Source organism: Panthera tigris, chromosome X (genome assembly GCF_018350195.1).
Source record: "Panthera tigris isolate Pti1 chromosome X, P.tigris_Pti1_mat1.1, whole genome shotgun sequence".
NCBI lineage: Eukaryota > Metazoa > Chordata > Mammalia > Carnivora > Felidae > Panthera > Panthera tigris.
Window position 1 is genome coordinate 92719734 of NC_056677.1, and position 21080 is coordinate 92740813.

At 37.4% G+C, this 21080-nt stretch overlaps 1 pseudogene; it reads right to left on the minus strand.

Annotated features, from left to right (window-relative positions):
• Positions 1–575: 575 nt before the first annotated feature.
• On the minus strand, positions 576–20279 carry LOC102962795 (annotated as a pseudogene).
• Between the last annotated feature and the right edge of the window lie 801 nt (positions 20280–21080).

The following is a 21080-nucleotide window of genomic DNA, read 5'->3' on the forward strand; positions in this document are numbered from 1 at the left end:
AGGGGAGGGGCAGAGAGAGAGGGAGACACAGAATCTGAAACAGGCTCCAGGCTCTGAGCTGTCAGCACAGAGCCCGACGCGGGGCTCGAACTCACAGATCGTGAGATCATGACCTGAGCCGAAGTCGGATGCTTAACCGACCAAGCCACCCAGGCGCCCCAATAGTCCATCTTTTAAAGTATTTTTAAGAGATACAGGTTTATATTTTGCTTACAATGAGACGGACCTTCCTACATAATTTGCTGAACCAATTTTTTCTTTTGATTTGTGCTGTTAATTCTGTCATGTATTATGTTATATTCACATTCTTACACATATGTGAATCTATTCGTATTTGCTTTCCTTATTCTGTTCCATCAGAGTATTTGGTTTTTCATTTTTTTCCCTTTCTGAGTACAGTTTACATTATTGGTGGTACATGACAATGCAGGGGTCCCCAAGCCCCTCCCCTTCTTCAGGGGATCTGGGATGGAAACTGTGTAGAGGTCAGGAGATTCTCAGTGTGTTGAGGGATGAGTTGGGGAGAGGACTCCCCAGTAACTGAGGGCCTCTGTTCTTCTTGTCACTGGGGTCTCTCACTCCTTGGAGGCCTTTTGTACCATAAGGTCTACCACCTGGTTGCTTTAGCAAAATTCATCGTCATACTTGACAAAGTGGTCATTGAGAGCAATGCCAGTCCCTGCATTGAAGGTGGAAGAATGGGTGTCACTGTTGATGTTACAGGAGATACCTGGTCCTCAGTGTAGCACAGGATGCCCTTGAGGGAATCCTCTGATGCCTGCTTCACCACCTTCTTGATGTCATCATATTTGTAGCTTTCTCCAGGTGTCAGTTGGGATCCATGACTGACAGGTTGGGGGTGGGGACACGGAAGGCCACGTCAGTGAGCTTCCTGTGCAGCTCAGGGATGACCTTTCCTGCAGCCTTGGCAGTTCCAGTAAAATCAGGGATGATGTTCTGGGAAGCCCCTCAGACATCATGCCACAACTTCTCAGAGGGGCCGTCCAAGGTTTTCTGGGTGGGAGTGATGGCGTGGACTGTGGTCATGGGTCCCTCCACAGTGCCAAAGTTGTCAGAGATGACCTTGGCCAGAGGACAATGCCAAAGTCGTCACAGATGACTTTGGCCAGAAAGACCAAGCAGTTGGTGGTTCAGGAGGCATTGCTGACGATATTGGGGGAGTTGGCATACTTCTCATGGTTCATGTTCCTCACAAACATGGGAGCATCAGCACATGGGGCAGAGATGATGACCCTCTTGGCCCCACCCTTCAGGTGAGCCCCAGCCTTCTCCATGGTGGTGAAGACCCCAGTGGATTCCACAACATACTCAGCACCAGCATCACCCCACTTGGTGTTGGCGGGATCTCCTAGAAGTTGGAGATGGGCCTTCCGATGATGACAAGTTTCCCATTATCAGCCTTGATTGTGCTGTGGAATTTGCCATGGGTAGAATCATACTAGAATATGTAGACCATGTAGTTGAGGTCAAGGAAAGCGTCATTGATGGTGACAATAACCACCTTGCCGAAGTTAAAAGCAGCTGTGGTGACCAGGCACCCAATAGGGCCAAATTGGCTTTCTCCAACCCTCACCGTTATGTTAAGCAACATGGTTAGCACTGCACCCAAAGATGTGGCTATCTGTCAAATGAGGAGGTGCAGAGCACCTGGAGTATTTCTTTAATATGTGTTCTTATACCAATGCTATCCTGTGTTGATTGCAATGATCCTGTACTCTGTTTTAAGACATCAGAAGGCAAGAACTTTAGTTTCTCCTTTACAAGATTGACTTGCCTACTTATAAATCTCTACTTTTTCCTATAAATTCTACTGTAATTTTACTGTTGTTAAAACACAACTGCAATTTTTTGGGGGGCTTGAACTCTATAGATTAATGAGAACTGATTTTTTAATTGAGGCATAATTGACATAAAACACTATATTAGTTTTAGGTGTACAATGTAATGATTTGAAACTTGTATACACTGTAAAATAATCACCACAATCAGTCTAGTTACCATCCATCACCATAAAGTTATAAAATTTTTTTCTTATAATGAGAACTTTTAAAATTTACTCCCATTGGCAACTTTCGAACATACACTATAGTATTATTAACCATAGTCACCATGCTGCACGTTGCATCCCATGACTTATTTTTACATGGAAGATTGTACCTCTTGACCTACTTCATTCATTTGACCCAACTCCTAACCCCCTGCCCTGTGACAGCCACCATTTTTTTTTCTCTATGAGCTTTGCTTTTGTTTTTGTTTTGTTTGTTCATTCATTTTGCTTTTGAGATTTCACGTGTAAGTGAGATCATGTGGTATTTGTCTTTCTCTGATTTATTTCACTTAATACACTCAAGGCCCATCCATGTTGCTACAAATGGCAAGATTTCATTCTTTATTTGTGGCTCAGTAGTAGTCCATTATGTATGTGTACATCTTCTTCATCCATTCATCCATCAATGAACACTTAGGTTGTTTTCATATCTTGGCTATTATAAATAATGATTCAATGAACATAGGGGGTGCATACATCTTTTTGCCTTAGCAATTTTGTTTTCTTCAGGTGACTACCCAGAAATGGAATTGCTGGATCATATGGTGGTTCTGTTTTATTTTTTTGAGGAACTTCCCTACTGTTATCCAGAGTGGCTGTACCAATTTACATTCTTACCAACAGGACACAAAGTTTCCCTTTCCTCCACATCCTTAACAACACTTAATTTTCTTGTATTTTTGGTAATAGCCATTCTGACAGGTGTGAGGTGCTATCTCATTTTGGTTTTGATTTGCATTTCTCTGATGATTAGTGTGGTGTTGAGCATCTTTCAAGTGCCTGTTGGCCATTTGTATGTCTTCTTTGGAAAAATGTCTATTCAGGCCCTCTACTCATTTTTATATCAGACTGATGGTTTCCTTACTATTAAGTTCTATGAGTTCTTTATATATTTTGGATATCAACCCTGCATCAGATAGATGGTTTGCAAATATTTCCTCCCATTTAGTATGTTGCCTTTTCATTTGGTTGATGGTTCCCTTTGCTGTGCAAAAACTTTAAATCTGTTATGTTTCTATATGCTAACAGCAAAGTATCAGAACAAGAAATTAAGAAAACAATCCCATTTACCATTGCACCAAAAAGAATAAGGTACCTAGGAATAAATTTAACCAAAGAGGTGAAAGACCTGTACACTGAAAACTGTAATACATTGATGAAAGAAAGTGAATAAGACACAAATAAATGGAAAGATATTCTGTGCTCATGGATTCAAAGAATTAATATTGTTAAAATATGCATATTACCCAAAGCAACAAATTCAATGCAATACCTATCAAAATCTCAACAGTATTTTTCACAGAAGTAGAACAAACAGTCCTAAAATTTGTATGGAAACACAAAAGACCCTAGGTAGCCAAAGCAATCTTGAAAATAAAGAACAAAGTGGTTAAGATAGTAAGTATTCTATAAGTATGCTATACTTATAGTATTCTATGCTTTAGATGTAAGAATAAGTCCATTCCATACTCCAGAGTGTGGGAAATTAAGATCTAGCTTTCCAGGGAATACTTATGCATATTTAGAATTCTTATCTAAGGATTTGTCCCATGTAGCCGGCTTATTTATTTATCCAATAACTTATTTATGTCAGTATAGGATCATGTATATTTATTTTATACTTTTGATTAAAATCTAATGTTGTTTTGCTATTCCAAATAAATTTATATAATATATAAAACATAATACTGTATATAATGATCCCTAATTTATATTTTATATAATAAAACATAAATATTAAAATATTTTTGTACATAGTACTATACTGTTTTTTTTTAACTTGTTTTTTTTAAATTTTTTTCTAAAATTTACTTCCAAATTACTTAGCATACAGGGCAACAATGATTTCAGGAGTAGATTCCTTAGTGCCCCTGACCCATTTAGCCCATCCCCCCTCCCACAACCCCTCCCACAACCCTCAGTTTGTTCTCCATATTTATGAGTCTCTTCTGTTTTGTATACTGTTTATTTTATCCCAATTTTGGCCATTTGGAGTTCCTTGAGATTGATTCCTGTGTTCCTTTGACATGCTTCCATCCTTGTGTTTCTTGAGCACAATCTTGTTTTCTGGCACTATAAGATGCTACAAGCCCATTTTCACTTTCACTTACTGCAGACATAAAATCAGCCATTTCTCCAATGAGCTCTAGTTTCTTTCATTGGAAAGTGGTATTTAGAAAGCAAGATCTAGGCCAAGGGTATGCTTTGCTACTGGGTTGTCATTGTGTCTACGTCTTGTCAAAGGACCCAATTAGGAAATGTCCATATTTATACTGACCCATGCTTATGTTTTTTAAAAAAAATAAGCTTAGTGCCCTGTTCCCCTGTTTTCTTATTTAACCCTTCACTCTCTGGTTTGGTAGTTTGCATTTTTGGTTTGTTGGTTTTGGTTTTGTGTGTGTGTGTGTGTGTGTGTGTGTGTGTGTGTTTTTCTCCAGTGTTCTTTAAAACCCACCCATGCTATACAACTATAAGCATTTTCTATTTTCCTTTTTCCTCTCTCTTTTATTTTTTAGATGCATAATTTTAATTGTTTTGTAATACATAACATTTATAAATTAATTTTTTACCTTCATCTTCACTCAGGTTTAGTTTTATATGTATGTTTTAAAATATTCAACATTAGTCCTTTTGCTGAAGTTATCTCTGTCATCACTTGTATAAAAATTCATCCTCTAGTAGATGCCTCAAGAAAGGCTAATGGGCGCAGAATTCCTTAAATTCTTTTTAAAAATGTTTCCATTTTTATTGTGGTATACTTGGCAAATAAACATTGTAAATATTTAAAATATAAAATATCATGGTTTGGTATATGTATTCATTGTAAAATGATTACCACGGTCAAGCAAATTAACACATCTATTGCCTTTCATAATTACCTTTTTTTTTTTTTGATGTGGTGAGAAAACTTAAAATCTAGTGTCTTAGTAAAGTTCAAGTGTACAATTCAGTATTATTAACCATAGTCACCATGATCTACATTAGGTCTTTAGAACTTATTCATCTTATGACTGAAAGTTTGTGTCCTTTGACCAACCCCTCCCCATTTTCCCTGACCCCTAGCCCCTGGCAACCATGGTTTTATGTTTATTCTTTTATGTTGAAATTTTATTTTAGTAACATTGATATTTAAAGAAAACCTTGGCTGGATATACAATCCTTGAGTCATACTTTCTTTGTTAAATAGCTTAGTACTTTAAATAAACCTTATATCTTATGGGTGTTTTAAATTTATAGCAAAATTAGGGAAATAGTATGGAGTTCCTATAAATCCCATACCCAGTTTCCTGGTGTTATATCTTTCTGTACCATGGTATATTTGTCATTGTTAATAAGCCAATATTATTACATTATTATTAAAAGAAATCAATACTTTATTTATATTCCCTTAATTTTTATTTAACATTCTTTCTATATTCCCAGATCACATCCAGAATACCATAATATATTTAGTTTTCATGGCTCTTTAGGTCTGATCTTAACCTCAGCCACCTAGCTGAATTAGCTTTTGTCATGGTTCTCCACTGGAAAGTTACTCCTTTTTTTTCTTTTTTAGAAAGAAGTAATTATGTGCAGTCCACTCTCAGGAGGGGGGAGTAAAGTCATTCTCTGCCCCTCCTTCACAAAAGTCCTGTGGTTCAGCTATTCAACCCTCCCCACGGTAAACACATGGCAACCACTGATCCACTTGCTATCTCTAGAATTTTGCTTTTATTCAGCATGTCATATAAATGGAATCATACAGTATGTAGCCTTTTAAAGAGTGGCTTCTTTTACTTAATAATGTGTACTTAAGGTTTATCCATGTTTTTGTATAGCTTCATGGCTCATTTCTTTTTATTGCTGAATAGTATTCTATTATAAAGATAGAGCACAATTTGTTTCTCCATTCATGTATTGAAGGACTGCTTGATTCCTTATAAGCTTTAGAGATTTTAAGTAAAGCTGCTATAAACATGTGCGTGTAGGTTTTTGTATGGACATAAGTTTTCAAATCAGTTGAAACCTAGGATCGTGATTGCTAGATTGTATGACAAGACTATGTTTACCTTAGTAAGAAATGGCTAAATCACCTTCCGAAGTGGCCATATCATTCCATTTTTCATTCCAAGCAGCAAAGCATGAGATTTCCTGTTGCTCATGTTTGATTTTTTTCGTATTCTTAAGTGCTTGTTTTAATATATTTAATTCTTTTTGTAGTGTAGACTTAGACTTCTATTCTGCTTCAAGGGTGTTTTTCAGGGTTAATATACTCAGTTGAGTGAAATTTCATTCCTAATTTTGTAAATATTTCGGCATGGATATTACTTTCCTCTTGCCCGCTTTTATGGCATTGGGGTGATTTATAAGATTCCTAGTTTAACATTGCCCTTTATTGTCAGTCTAGCAAAGTCTAGGTTCTGTAGTAGTGTTTTATTTCTCCATTATTTCTCTATTTTATTTTATTTACTTTGATGGCGAGAGAGGGGTTTTGAATGTTGTGAATCTTTGGTTTTAAGTTTACCTTGTATTTTTCAGGACTTTAAATTTCCATTTTTTCTTTCTTCATTCCCAACGTCATGTAGTTGCCACGGACTGATTTTTCCTTCCCTGTAGCCTTTATTCTCCCCCCAGGAGCTAAGGGATTGTAAAACTGTCCTTTTTAAATATTACGTAGTTCTACAAATTGCCTCTGGCCCTTGAAACCAAATTTATGTTGAAATTTCCTACCTGTACTCCGTACTCTGACTTCCCTGAACCCTTTATCACTGTGTTCAGACTTAGAGCTGGTTTAATCTGGCGACAGGTTGTCGCGTCACGACAATCTGTCGCCGTCGTGAGGCGGCCAGTGCACCTAAAGGTGCACATTCCAAATCGCGCTGAGGCCTCTCTAGCCACAGTACCCCTCACAGCTTTCCCCAGTCTGCACTGCTCATCACAAAGCCTTGTGGCAGGGAAGAGTCATGGAGGCGTGAGTGTAAGTAACTGTGTGCTCAGTATTGTTGATTTCACTTTGCTTCCCTTGGTCATTTTGTAATTTCAGCATTCCGTCTTGAAGTGATGCTGAGCTGTGATTTTGGTGTCAAATCTTCATAGTTCTGAACTCACTTCACATATGTAGAGGAGGAAATTTTGGGAGTTGATAACGACACATTCTTTTCAGCTCTCTGGAAGTTCCGGCTCTTTCTACCCGTCTCTCTGTCTGTCTCTGTTATTAATGCCCATTGCAGAGTATTGCACTTTTCAGAGATAATTTTAAGATAAAGAATGCAGTTTAGAAGTTGTGAGCAGGAAGCTTGGAGTCAGGTTTGAATTATAGTTTTGGCTTTCCTATTTATCTTGGGCAAGTTATTTAAATGAATCTGTTTTGTAATGTTATTGTGAGGAATAATAAGAAAAATATAGGAAATGCCAAGTGTAAAGTATGCCACCTGTAGGAGTTTAGTGAATATCAAATCTTAGTGGCAACACATCAGTGTGACAGTTATACTTGGGTTGCATTTCTTCTAGTGTTGGATTATCTCTACATGAAGAACTCATAAGATGCATTTAGTAAGTCCATCCATTCCTAAAATATTGTATTAGAGTCCAAAATGCATGTTGCATTGTAGATAGAAAACATTATAGGTTTGTGAACCATAGGAAACTTTGTATTTAAATTTAATTTCATAGACTAAACTACAAAATGATAGTAATAATCAGCCATTACCATGAGAAGTAAAATCTGTTAAAACCAAATTTCTTAGGAGGGAGTAAGACGGCGACAGAGTAGGAGAACCCTAGGCTCACCTCATCCCACGAGTACAACTACATAACTACCAAATCATCCGAAATACCCAGAAATTGACCTAAATACTGACAACAAACTCCATAGCTAAATAGCCAAAGCGACCTTGAAAAAGAAAAGCAAATCTGCAAGCATCAGAATTCCAGACTTTATATTACAAAGCTGTCGTCATCACAACAGTATGCTAAAACTGGCATAAAAAATAGACACATAGATCAGTAGATAAAATATAAAATGCAGAAATGAACCCACAGCTATATGGTTAATTAATCTTTGGCAGAGAATGAAAGAATGTCCAGTGGGAAAACACCACTTTCTTATACCATACACAAAAATAAATTAAAATTGGATGAAAGACCTAAATGTGAGACAGGAAACCATCAAAATCGTAGAAGAGACCACAAGCAGTAACTTCTCTCTAGATATTTCTCCTGAGGCGAAAGATAACAAAAGCAAAAATGAACTATTGGGACTTCATCAAAATGAAAAAGCTTGTTCACAGCTAAGGAAACAATCAACAAACTAAAAGGCAGCATACAGAATGGGAGAAGATATTTATAAATGATAGATTTGGTAAAGGTTTAGTATCCAAAATATTATAAAGAACTTACAACACTCAACACCCATAATGGAATACTCCAATCAATAAATGGACAGAAGGCATTAATAGACATTTTTCCAAGGAAGACATACAGACGGCCAGTAGACACATGAAAAGATGCTCGACATCACCATCACTCATCATCAGGGAAATGCAAATCAAAACTACAATGAAATATCACCTCACACCTGTCAGAATGGCTAAAATCAACAACAGATAAAACAACAGGTGTCGGTGAGGATGTGGAGAATGGGGAACCTCCTTGCACTGTTGGTGGGAATGCCAACTGGTGCAGCCACTGTGGAAAACAGGATGGAGGTTCCTCAAAAAGTTAAAAATAGAACTACCCCACGATCCAGCAATTGCACTACCAAGTATTTGCCCAGAAAATAGAAAGATACTTCAAAGGGATACATGCACCCTGATGTTTATAACAACATTATGTATAATAGCCAAAGTATTATTCATTGATTGATGAATGGATTAAGAAAAGGAGGTACACACACACACACACACACACACACACACACACACACACACATACTGGAATATTACTCAGGCATAAAAAAATGAAATCTTGCCATTGGAAATCTTGCAATGGCATGAATGGAACTGGAAAGCATTATGCTAAGTGAAATAAGTCAGAGAAAATCAAATACCGTATGAGACAAGGGGGAAAAAAGAGAGGGAAACCAAGAAGTAAACTCTTAAATATAGTGAACAAACTGATGGTTACCAGAGGGGAGGTGGTTGGGGAGATGGGTTAAATAGGTGATGGGGATTAAGGAGGGGTCTTGTGATGAGCACTGGGTGATGTATGGGAGTATTGAATCACTATATTGTACACCTGAAGCTAATATTACACTGTATGTTAACTAACTGGAATTTAAGTGAAAACCTGAAAAATATAAAGTGATCTAGCAAACAAACAAGCAAGAAACCAGTTTCTTCCAGTAGATGCTTAACTGGAAAAATAGAATAGATTATTGATATAAAACATTTATTATTTGTTTTCATTCTATGTCTTTGGAATCAATATTTACATGAAAAATTGACCAAGAGAAAATTTCAGAGCCTCTTCCTATTTGACTAATGTTCTGGGACTGAAATTTCCTGTTCATGGATAAATTTGTTCTGACTTTTTATTTATCCTAGTTCATTTGAAATTAGCATCATTTTGCTTTACTGATTTTATTTAAATTCTTATTCATGCAGTAAGGAAATAAGTAATGTCCTAGTTCCACAATTTTGTTATTTGGTTCACTAATAGTTCAACAACTAAAATATTTTTTTTCTAAGGGCACTTACGTGGCTCAGTCAGTTAAGCATCTAACTCTTGGTTTTGGCTCAGGTCATGATCTCACAGTTTGTGTGTTTGAGCCCCACCTTGGGCTCCTTGCTGACAGTGTGGAGCCTCTTTGGGATTCTCTCCCCACCCCCACTCTGTCCCTCCCCCACCCTCTCAAAATAAATAAACATTAGAAAAATAAAACAGGCACTACTAAATATTTGTGACTCTAAGCTAAGGCTTTATTGCCTACCCCATGAAGGTATAACAAAGTACTTGGATGTGATGTGTTCTATGAACACAGCACAAAGAAGATAATTCCGTAGGATATTGCTAAGTAACTTACTAAGTCATGGTACTGAAGGGCAACATGGCAAAATTGTGAACATTGTAACCCTGTTCTCATATTAATAGCTTCCATTTGTTTTTTGTTTGTTTGTTTGCTTATTTCATTTTAAATCCTGTCGTCAGTGACCTCATGATACCTGCTCTGCGCCAAAGTTTCTTCAGTAAACCAAACTTCCATTGGGAATTCCATAGAAGAGCCTGAATAATGTCCCTTTTTAATGAGTGCATATTTAACAATTAGAGTACAACCCTATTGACATAAAGAAGTTGCAATTAATTACCTCTCAAGTTGTAGCTTCTTCTGCCGGTTTATGTCCCTGCACTTTTCAAAGTTGCATTGTATTTCAATTAACTGGATCTGTTTGAAATGAAAGATCTGGTCTGATTTGCTGCTAAGAAAGCTAGGTTTTCCCTGTTGCCGGTAAACTATGCCAAATGAGATGGGAAAAAAATGAAAAGCAGGTGGTGGGGGGAGCTGCCATCTGTCAGGTTTAAAAGTCAAACACTTAGTTTTAGAACTTTAGTAAAGACTAGCAAGAACATTTAAACATGTTTATTTTTTTCAAAAGATACATTAATAAGAATTCTGTTTTATTTTGTTCCCCAAAGAAAATGTTTTATATATGTATATGTGTATGTATATATGTATGTGTATATATATAATACAGCAGAAAATCATATTCATTAGCCTGAATATATCATGAATGAATTACCTTATCCAAAGCAAAATAAAGCTCTTTCTGCAATTTATAACATGAAAAATTTTGTTGGCACTCTAATAAGAATGATACCGATTTCGATTTGGCAGCTGACTTAAGATCCTACTAGCACCATTAAGGTTGTGACTTTTATCAGTATCTTGCCCTATTGTGAGATAAAAAAAAATAATCTGCATTTTTTTTTGTGGGCTGAACTTGTACTTTAAGGAAAAGTTGAATGTATATTACTGAATGCCAACCTTTGTGGTTAAATAGATGCTATGTGTAAAAATAGAAGCTAGCTAGCACTGGTTGCAATTTTAATTTTTTTTTGTTTTTCTTTTACAATTTCCTGAACAGTGATGAAATTTTGGGAAAATTACCAAAGGTACAAGCCAATTCTCTTTAGAATATCTCTCAACTCCTTCACAGACTAACCCAGTTAATGGAGTACTCCAAATCCTGATTCAAATGTTCACTAATAATTGATGTGACTACAACCAAAATATATTTCCAAGCTAATAAGGAGTAAAGTACATCTTCTAACTTGATTTTTCCCTACATAAAGATTTGAGCATATGAAGTAGCAGGTGGTTCAATGCCTAATAACTGTTTTGGGGCCAGGAGATCTTAATTTGGAGTTCATGGATCCTGGGTTTCTGCTAATTAAATTCAACTGGTATGTGAATTTGGGAAGGGAAAATTACATCTCTTTTTCCCCCATCTCCAAAAAATTAGCATTTCCTTTGATTTTGAAAGTAGGCAACAGAGCACTAGAATAAAGAGACCATACCTATGACTTTGTCAGCAATAGACAACGCAGATAATTCCATGTGCATAAAAAAGTGGTAATTATAGTGAAATAAAATTTGAGCTCATCTTATGTCAAATTTATGATCCTTGTAGACCTGATGATCATCTTGTACCAAATTTGTTATAAGGAAGAAAATATATTACTGTATTGTATAAATTTGAAAATATTTTGACAACTATTTCAATATAACTGTTTTTTTCATTTGTGAATATATTAAAAGTACCTACTTCAACTGGTTATTCTAAGAATAAGTGGGATAATATATATGAAGTGCTTAGAACAGGGTCTGAGACACAGTATATGCTGTCGTTACCTGCTTTTAGAGATTTCATAATTCTACTGGAAATACAGAGCATGCTTCCATGAAACTTACATATATGTGACAGGAGGTAATGTGTACCAAAATAAATAATAGAAATGAAAAGTATTTTAGGAATTCAAATAAAGGGAGAAATTAGAGTTGTCTAGGATTCTTCTAAGATGGTCATGGAGGAAAGAGATTGAGTTTAGCTGGGTTTGCCTTCCAACTCATAAAGGTTGATTATAGTGTATGTGAGCATTGCTGAGTGTAAGCAGGGGCTCTGGAGTGGATTTTAGGACCGCTCTGGGAGACGCTTGCGATGGCACAAAAAGATGAATTACTTCATCGACAGTCTTAAAGTTTACCTACGTGATTCCTGCTGGTGCTGTTATGGAAAGTGGATACAGTTCCACAGGCAAACAAGAAAAGCGATGTGGCAGCGTGTGGAAAGCATGGGCTCCTGAAGCAGGTTCGGCTTTCCATCCTGCCTCTGCAGCTTTTGGAAAATTTCTTAAATTCTCTGCGGTTTTTTTTTTCGCATGAGATTCTGTTTGCTTACTCATGAAGCAAATGCTTATCGCTTGTTTATTTTGTGCCAGGTACTATGCTAGATTCTGAGGATAAGGCAAATAAGATACATAACTCCTTGTGGAATTTAAAGTCTCTAAAATGAGAAAATTATACCTACCTCATAGGGTTCTGTTGAAGATTAGGGATGTTATGAATTCATGTTCTAATATTGTAAAATGTAAAGAAAACAATATATGTAAACCGTGTGTTACCATCCCTGACCTATAGCAGGTCCCCAGTACGTGCCCGCTGGTTCTGGAACAAACTCTGAAAGGTATTCAGGTGAGTCTAACACAGTCAGATTTGACGACCGCTAATCTAGAGCAGCAGTTCTCAAACGTGATTGCATGTTGGAATCACCTGGGGAGGTTACAAATTACTGATCATGGGTCCCACACCCAGAAATTCTGATTTACTTTGTCTCCAGTATAGCTTGGGCGTTGGGATCTTTAAAAGTTCCTCAGGTAATTAGAATCTGCAGCCAAGGCGGGGAACAACCAAGGAAAATACCAAGCGTCCAAATATGCCAAATTTAAAGCTTTTGACTTTTTATTTTCACTCTCCGTCCTAAATTTTTGGTGATAGCACTCACTAGGGATTTCGCCAAATGCAATTTTACAATGGCCAGACTCCTTCTGTGACATAAAATTGGAGAAAAGTAAGCAACGTGAAGATGTTCGTTTATCACATATTTTATAGTGCTACAATGGAGGAATGTGTGAAGCCAGGCTATTTATTGGGTTTTACAGCCAGACATTAAGGAAGTGTGTGCGTGTGTGTGTTTGCATACTTCTCGTAACTACCCTCTGGTACAATATTATCCCATTTAGATATGCGTAAAAAGAGGTTTACGATAAGTAACTTGACTGTCGTAATAAAGCTAGTATGTTTCAGTACCTTGGTTTAAAACCAATTCTGCCAGACTCCAAAACATACGCGTTTAACTAGTTAGTCCTGTCTCATAAAGAGGTGACTCTTGGCTTGTATTTTAGAACTCTTTCCTTGCTTTGGCCAGAAAATATTCCCTCGGGCTCTTGGTTGTCATTTGGCTTTTGACTTGTTGCTTTTCTAGAGTCCCAATGTCTGTGTACTGTTTATGTATGCTATCATTGTGGCTCTCAACCTAGTTCTGACCTGCAACTTTATCCGACAGTTAGTATCTCCTTTAATACTTACACCGTGGTAAACACAGTGATTGTGTATTACAGATGAGAAAACTGAGGCTCACCAGTTAGGTAATTTGCCAGAGGGAACAACTAGTTAGTACTGAAGCCAGTACGAGAATTCAGGAATACCAAAGTGCATTCTTTCAACGACCACAATGGAACCCTCCCACTAGTCCACTCTGCTCTCCTTTCCCTATCATTCCCCATCTCCCTCCATGGCATCCAACAGCTATCTGCAACATAACTACACATTCAAGGGGGGAAACCTCTCCATCAAGACCTCAGCAGCCGCTTAGGAGAAACTAAAGCCCGTCGATTTAAGATCACATGCAAATTAAAGTTAACTTGATAGGGAAGCATTGAACCCGACGTTCTCAGAAAAGACACCTGCTCAGAAGAAAGGAAATAGTAGGCATAGTGGCAATAGTGATATTGTCAAATAGTGATATCACTCATTTTGTGCCTCAAGTAATCAAGAAAAAGGTGTAATACAATTTGTTAAACGAGTTGAATTCTAGGAAGATTCATTCCAGAGATGACTAAATAAGGGGGAGAAATAGTTTTGGAGCTTAAATGTATAAGTTTCTGTCATTTAGAAAATTATATATACCACTTTATTCTCTAATAAAAAAATAAAAATAATAAAATAAGCATATGTGTAATTCACCAGCTCCCTTTTGGTAGATTGTTATCTCTGAATTGGAATTTAATGTTGTCTGCCCAGCTTTTATCTGAAGATGCTATTAAAAACAATTCACAACTATACTTGCTCTGGTATTTTTCTGGAGGACATATCCACAACGTTATTTAATGTGCTGTATAAAGGCACTCATTTCTAGTTTAGTCAAAGCTAGGCTTCCCTTAAATAATAGTATGGTTTATAATCATGAAACTGTCTCACATTTAGCTCAAAATTGTTTAAAATGCCAGCAGTATCAAAAGTGATTTATTAGAGACGCAAGTTCGCCCATGGAACGTACGGATGGCTTTTCAATAAAGTGATAATAAAGTAATTAGACCCTCATATCCCATAGCTCCTACTAGAGAACATTAATTTCATGGGATATTTAAAATTGGTATGCAAAAAAATTTTCTTAGTAAGCTTGAAAACACTGGGTTCAATGAATGTATATCCATTTTTTTCTTATAGGACTTCTCAGTGCCTTTAATGTGCTTTTGATTTCCCCAAAGGAGAATATATTCTGCAACATTTCCCAAGCTTATTTGACCATTTAACCATTTGTTTACAGGGTATCCCATAAACACAGCAAATGTGCATTAGATATTTTAATGAAAAATGAAGGTTTGGGGAATCTGTAATTATGCTGAATTAAAGGGAAAGAAAGGAACTAGAATTATAGCAAGGCTTGCCTAGCCTGCTCCTCTCTAGTCTGAAACAGCTGGATTAATGGTTTTGAGGGGCATTAAGATGTTTGGTGGGGGCTGATCTGGATAAAAGCCAGATCACAGGTCCATATGGGATAGACACAACATAGGAATGAAAAACATCACAGGACTTCATCTCAAAAGAATGGAAGGAACATTTCTAAATACAGATTTCCCTTTTTTTTTTTCCTTTTTCTTTATTCACTATGTGATTCAATTTATATAATGAGCAAGTCAGAAAAAAGCTAATCTATCACGGGGATAGAGGTTAGGCTAGTAGTTCCCTCTGGGGGTTAGGTATTGACTGGGAAGGATGCAAAGGGAACATCTAGTTAATGGAAATACCCTATATCTTGATCTAGGTGAAGATTATATATATAAACAGCTATATATATATTATATATATTATACTATATATATTGTATAAACAGCTTGATACATTTTTCCATGTATATGTTTATACTGATACATATACATGGAAAACTGTATCAGGCTGTTTACTGAAGATGTATATACATTATAGGCTGTAACATTTACACCAATAAAGAGGAAAATTTTTAAGTGTAGGTAATAAGTATTGATCTATATACACCTCCTCTATATTTTTGCTGCCTATTCAATACAGATTTCTTCATAGAAATTCCTTTTTAAAAATTTTTTAATGTTGATTTTTGAAAGAGCACAAGCGAGTGGGGGAGGGGCAGAGAGAGAGGGAGACACAGAATCCAAAGCAGGCTCCCGACTCTGAGCTGTCAGCACGGAGCCCAACACAGGGCTGGAACCCATGAACCGCGAGATCATGACCTGAGGCAAAGTTGGATACTTAACCAACTGAGCCCCCGAGATGCTCCTAGAAATTTCTTAATACAGATATTTCTTTTTTTTTAATATGAAATTTATTGTCAACTTGGTTTCCATACAACACCCAGTGCTCATCCTAACAGGTGCCCTCCTCAATGCCCATCACCCACCCCCCTCCCACCCCCTATCAACCCTCAGTTCATTCTCAGTTTTTAAGAGTCTCTTATGGTTTGGCTCCCTCCCTCTCTAACTTTTTTTTCCTTCCCCTCCCCCATGGTCTTCTGTTAATTTTCTCGGAATCCACATAAGAGTGAAAACATATGGTATCTGTCTTTCTCTGTAATACAGCTATTTCAAGGGAACTCTGCACTGCCCTGGCAACCATATCAACACAAAGGATGGAAGGATGGCTGTACATTCATAAGTAATATTTACAAGTTAGCACAAATATTTACCACTTACTGTTAGAGAGTAGCATTCTAAAGGAAGGATAGGCAATGGGAGCAGTCTGGCTCAGGAAGATTTTATCACTGATGTCATTCATAATCTCCGGTGCATGGTGATATTAGAAAAAAATAACTTTGGGGAATTTTATCGTTATTTTTAAATTCTCCTACAGCGGTATGTTCCCTCGGTGCCTGCACCTGGAGTGAACCACTTCTATACCCCATACTCAGTATCTTGCTGCTATTAGAAGTTATCTGTAAATAGATCCCCACGTAAGACATTAAATTGCTAGCAAACTTTTACAAAACAATGATTCATTCGCATGTCTTTTGAAAACATCTAAAACAGATTTCTGCCAATACCGGACATTTTCACGTGTGCTAAGATTTATTCAAAACTAAATATACATATATATTTGGAAAAAGAATTCAGTAGAGTTTCTAAAATGTGGCATGAGTATGGCCATAGAAATGAGTAGTTATAAACCTTGGCAGGCTTATTTTGAAATTCACTCAATAAATCTATTAAAATCAAGTGCCCTGGAAATTTCAGTTGCATAAATTTACCTCCAGCTGATCATCTTCTTCATTAAAGTCATACTGAAATTGATTATAACCTGCGTCTCTTATCTCTTGTATTTTGAATGTGCAACATATTTAAAGTGAACCAAAATGATGTCCACCAAATTAAAAGGGCCGTTATTAACTGGACTCCTCTAGGATTTCTATTTCTACCTTGTCTCTGTTACAACTCTAATTCTGCTTGGAGAACTTATATTTCTTTCTCTCTCCAGAGGTTTTCCCTGGCTTTGTGTTATGCCCTCCAGCCTCTGATCCAAAATTACTTGTGCCCCTATGAGTGTATCCTCGTCTTTGCATCTCAGAAAGAAATGACACACTATAAGCTTATGACTCCTTTTATCTGCTGAAAATGGAAATAACACCCAAACCACCTCAGGGCCTGTTAGAGAAATAGAGGGTTCAAATGTCTTTCAGCAACATAACCCATAACCCAGAATGTGAAAGGGCATTAGTGGTACTTTACTGGAGGCAGTAGAAATGTAGAAAATATCATTGCTAATTGATGATGGGATGACGGCCAATGATCACTAAAATAAGACAAAAATTCATGTGTATTCTGCATTTCATTTCTTGTATTGCTATTAAAAGAATGAAAATTCTGTCTGGTCTACTTAGATCTAATATTAACATATTATTATCTAATAGATCAATATTATAATGATTTCCAAGAGAGCATACTCCAGATATTTATCAAGTTAAGGAACTTGGCATTTAAAAAGTTTTGAGCCCAACTTGCAACAGTATACAAAAACTAAGGTATATTAGAAACTGATAATTATGCTTTCAGATTCTAGATGCAATTGACAGAGGTAACGCTATTTGGAAAATAGCAGGATAAATTGCTTCTAAATTACCACACACATGGGAAACCTGGGTGGCTCAGTCGGTTAAACGTCTGACTTCAGCTCGGGTCATGATCTCGCAGCTCGTGGGTGGGTTCGAGCCCCGCGTCGGGCTCTGTGCTGACAGCTCAGAACCTGGAGCCTGCTTGGGATTCTCTGTCTCCCTCTCTCTCTGCCCCTCCCCAACTTAGTCTCTCTCTCTCTCAAAAATAAATAAATATTAAAAAATGTAAATTACCACACACACATAACATAGATATCATCATTTAAAATAATTCAATAAAACAATAATAAAATGTCAACTATTCAAAAACACAAATAATCACTTCTTAAAAGACGATTGAACTGAGCAAGTGTGGTTCTAAACATTCTGTCTGTAACCAGCTGTGGGACCTTGGTCTTTTAACTGCTCTGGCTTTCAACTTTCTTATCTATAAACGAAAGGGTTTGAGTAGACCATCCTTAAAGTCATTTTCAATATGTCATTTGTAATGTGACCACTGTTTGACCTGCTTAAAGAAAAGGCTGCCACCTCCTTACATCTGTGATTTCAATTGTGAAACTTCACAAGGGACACGAAGCTAATCCAACTACAAATCTTCCATGTGCTTTAGAGGTGGCATGGCTTAATTCTTCATACCTACCACCTTGACGGTTAATGATATCTGGCTTAAGTGTCCTTCAATTCAGAAATTCCATCAGACTCAAAATTGTCTTTATTAGCAATCAACTTTTTTTTTAATGTTTTTTTTTTTTTTAATTTTGAGAGAGAGAGAGCGCACAAGCGGGGTAGGGGCAGAGAGAGAGGAAGACACAGAATCCGAAGCAGGCTCCAGGCTCCGAGCTGTCAGCACAGAGCCCCGACGCGGGGCTCGAACCCACGAACTGTGAGGTCATGACCCGAGCCGAAGTCGGACGCTCAACCGGCTGAGCCACCCAGGCGCCCCTCAACTTTTTTTTTTAAGTTAGGTCTTTCTCATGTACTTGTGGGAGAAGTGTGTTTTATCAAAATGTTGGCAATATGAACATACGTATTAGAAATATCGCTCTTCGTAGCTTTGGTTCAATGTAGCAAGCAATTACTGAAGATCTTTCTGAGACCCTGGGGAAGCTCCAGTGGTAAATGCAGGTATGTCCTGCGACTGCACATTTTCTCTCTAGCCATTGCATCGAGTTGAGGTGTTCCCTCTACTGCGAACGTCGGTGTTAGGAATCATAATTCTCCCAGCTGTCCACTTACGTTTTGAGCACCAACCAATTGCTATTGCTGCATCTTCGGATGACGTTAAGGTGGAAACTTTACTCAAAGAATCAGATCTTAATATAGCTTCTAATGGGGAGTATTCAAATTTCCTGGTAATTATTGTTGTATTTATATAAGAATATGCTCAGAAAACATCTGGAAGTTGTTAACAACCCCTCTTCAATTAGAAGTCATAGCTTAGGATTCTGTGAGCATGCTTGTCAAGTGTTTTCTCTCCCTCGGAGAATAGTAGTATGTGGAAACAGAAACCCAAACCAAACAAACAAAGCGTGAATTTTTCACTAAATTCCGGGGGTAGAAAAAAAAGTGATGGTTATTGGCTTCAATTCTATAAGTTACTGGCAATACACTTCTCTAGATAAGTGAAAGTGACTTCTTTTGCAGATCCAGGCTTTGGGATATTTCCTAATCAAGTAGGATAGGATATATAAGTAGAAACACACACACACACACACATGCACACACACACATCACAGCATAGGTCTTTGGCATCAGAGTTTGATTCTGTTCTTGGATCTGTGATTTTCCAGCTTCAAGTAACTTTATTCATCATTAGTTTTCCAATCTATAAAATGGAGACAATGAATGATACCTAGTTCATTGGGTTATAATGAAAAGTAAACTAAACAAAATATGTGTAGCAGAGTGAAAATACACCATTTAAATAGTTGGTAACAGAATTCTTCTTATTAAGGGAACTGTTTTTAATTAGAAAAATAAGCTATTTAGGCTGGGTACAGTATACTTTGTTGGTGGCCCATGACAAAGTAGGGCTCCCTAAGCCTTTCCCCTTCATGAGTCTGGGATAGAAACAGTGTCAAAGTCGGGATATTCGCTGTGTGATGTCGGATCCAGTTGAGACAAGGACTCCCCAGCAGGTGAGGGACTCTTCTGTGCTCTTAATGGGGCCGGTGGTACGAGAAGCATTGCTGACAGTCTTGAGGGAGTTTTCATTCTTCTCACGGTTCATGCCCATCACAACCATGGGACATCACTAGAAAGGACAGCAAGGATGACCCTTTGGCTCCACCCTTCAAGTGAGCCCTCCAGCCTTCTCCGAGGTAGTGAAGACCCCAGATTCAGCACGAGCATTACCCCATTTAACGTTGACAGGATCTTGTTCCTGGAAAATGGAGATGGACTTTCCACTGATGACAAGCCTCCCATTCTGAGCCCTGACTGTGCCATTGAACTTGCCACATGAAGAGTCATACAGTAACATGGAGACCATGTAGTTGAGGTCATTGATGGTGACAGTATCTACTCTGTCCGTTAAAAGCAGTCCTGGTGACCAGGTGCCCAATATGGCCAAATGTATTTACTCTCACTTTCACCATTGTGTCTCAGAGGTGCGGCTGGCATTGCACAAGAAGGTACTCCTGTCTGTTGAATGGGGCAGAGCAGAGAGCCTGAATTATTTAGCTATGGAATTATGGTCCTGAAACCATGGTTTAGGAAAAGTAGGAAATACTTAACTTCTCTGCTTGAGAATTGAATAGGATTTTTAGTCATGAGGAGAAGGAAGAGAGAGAGATAAGTGAAATTTTGCAAGTCTGAACTATGAATAAATAAGTGGCTGGAAGTGTTCCGTATTAGGGTGGCTGAAGGCTTAATACCACAAATGAGTACTTTTGATTTCTTGGTATTCTTGCAATGTAAAATTCTTCTACCTGCTCATATGCTACCCACACAAATGTCTTTTGTAAATAGTTCTTATAAATGGTTTAGTACAAAGAAGAGAAGGGTGGTATGATATTAGAGAATAAGGTTCAGACATGAGTGAAATCAGGGGCTTGGAGCTAAAAGTGAAAAAGTAAGTCCCTAGAAGAGCAGAAATCTTGGGGAGAACGATAGGCTGCAAGGAATGAGTAATACGTGCTTAAATTAATTTATCTAAATGTCAAAAGCCAGAGTTACCTCTGCCAGTATTCGGGTCAGTTGTATAATTATTCTGTAGAGCGGCATATATTAAGTGCTCAGTAAATATCAACTGCTATTGTATAAGACGTAAGTAAATGTTGCATTGTGTTCTAGGAGTGATTGAACTAAAAGGAGAAAAAAGATGAGTAGAGTTTCAAATACTACCTCCTGTTTACCCCATAGTTGAAATTAATTACTCTTTCCTTGACACTTCCAAA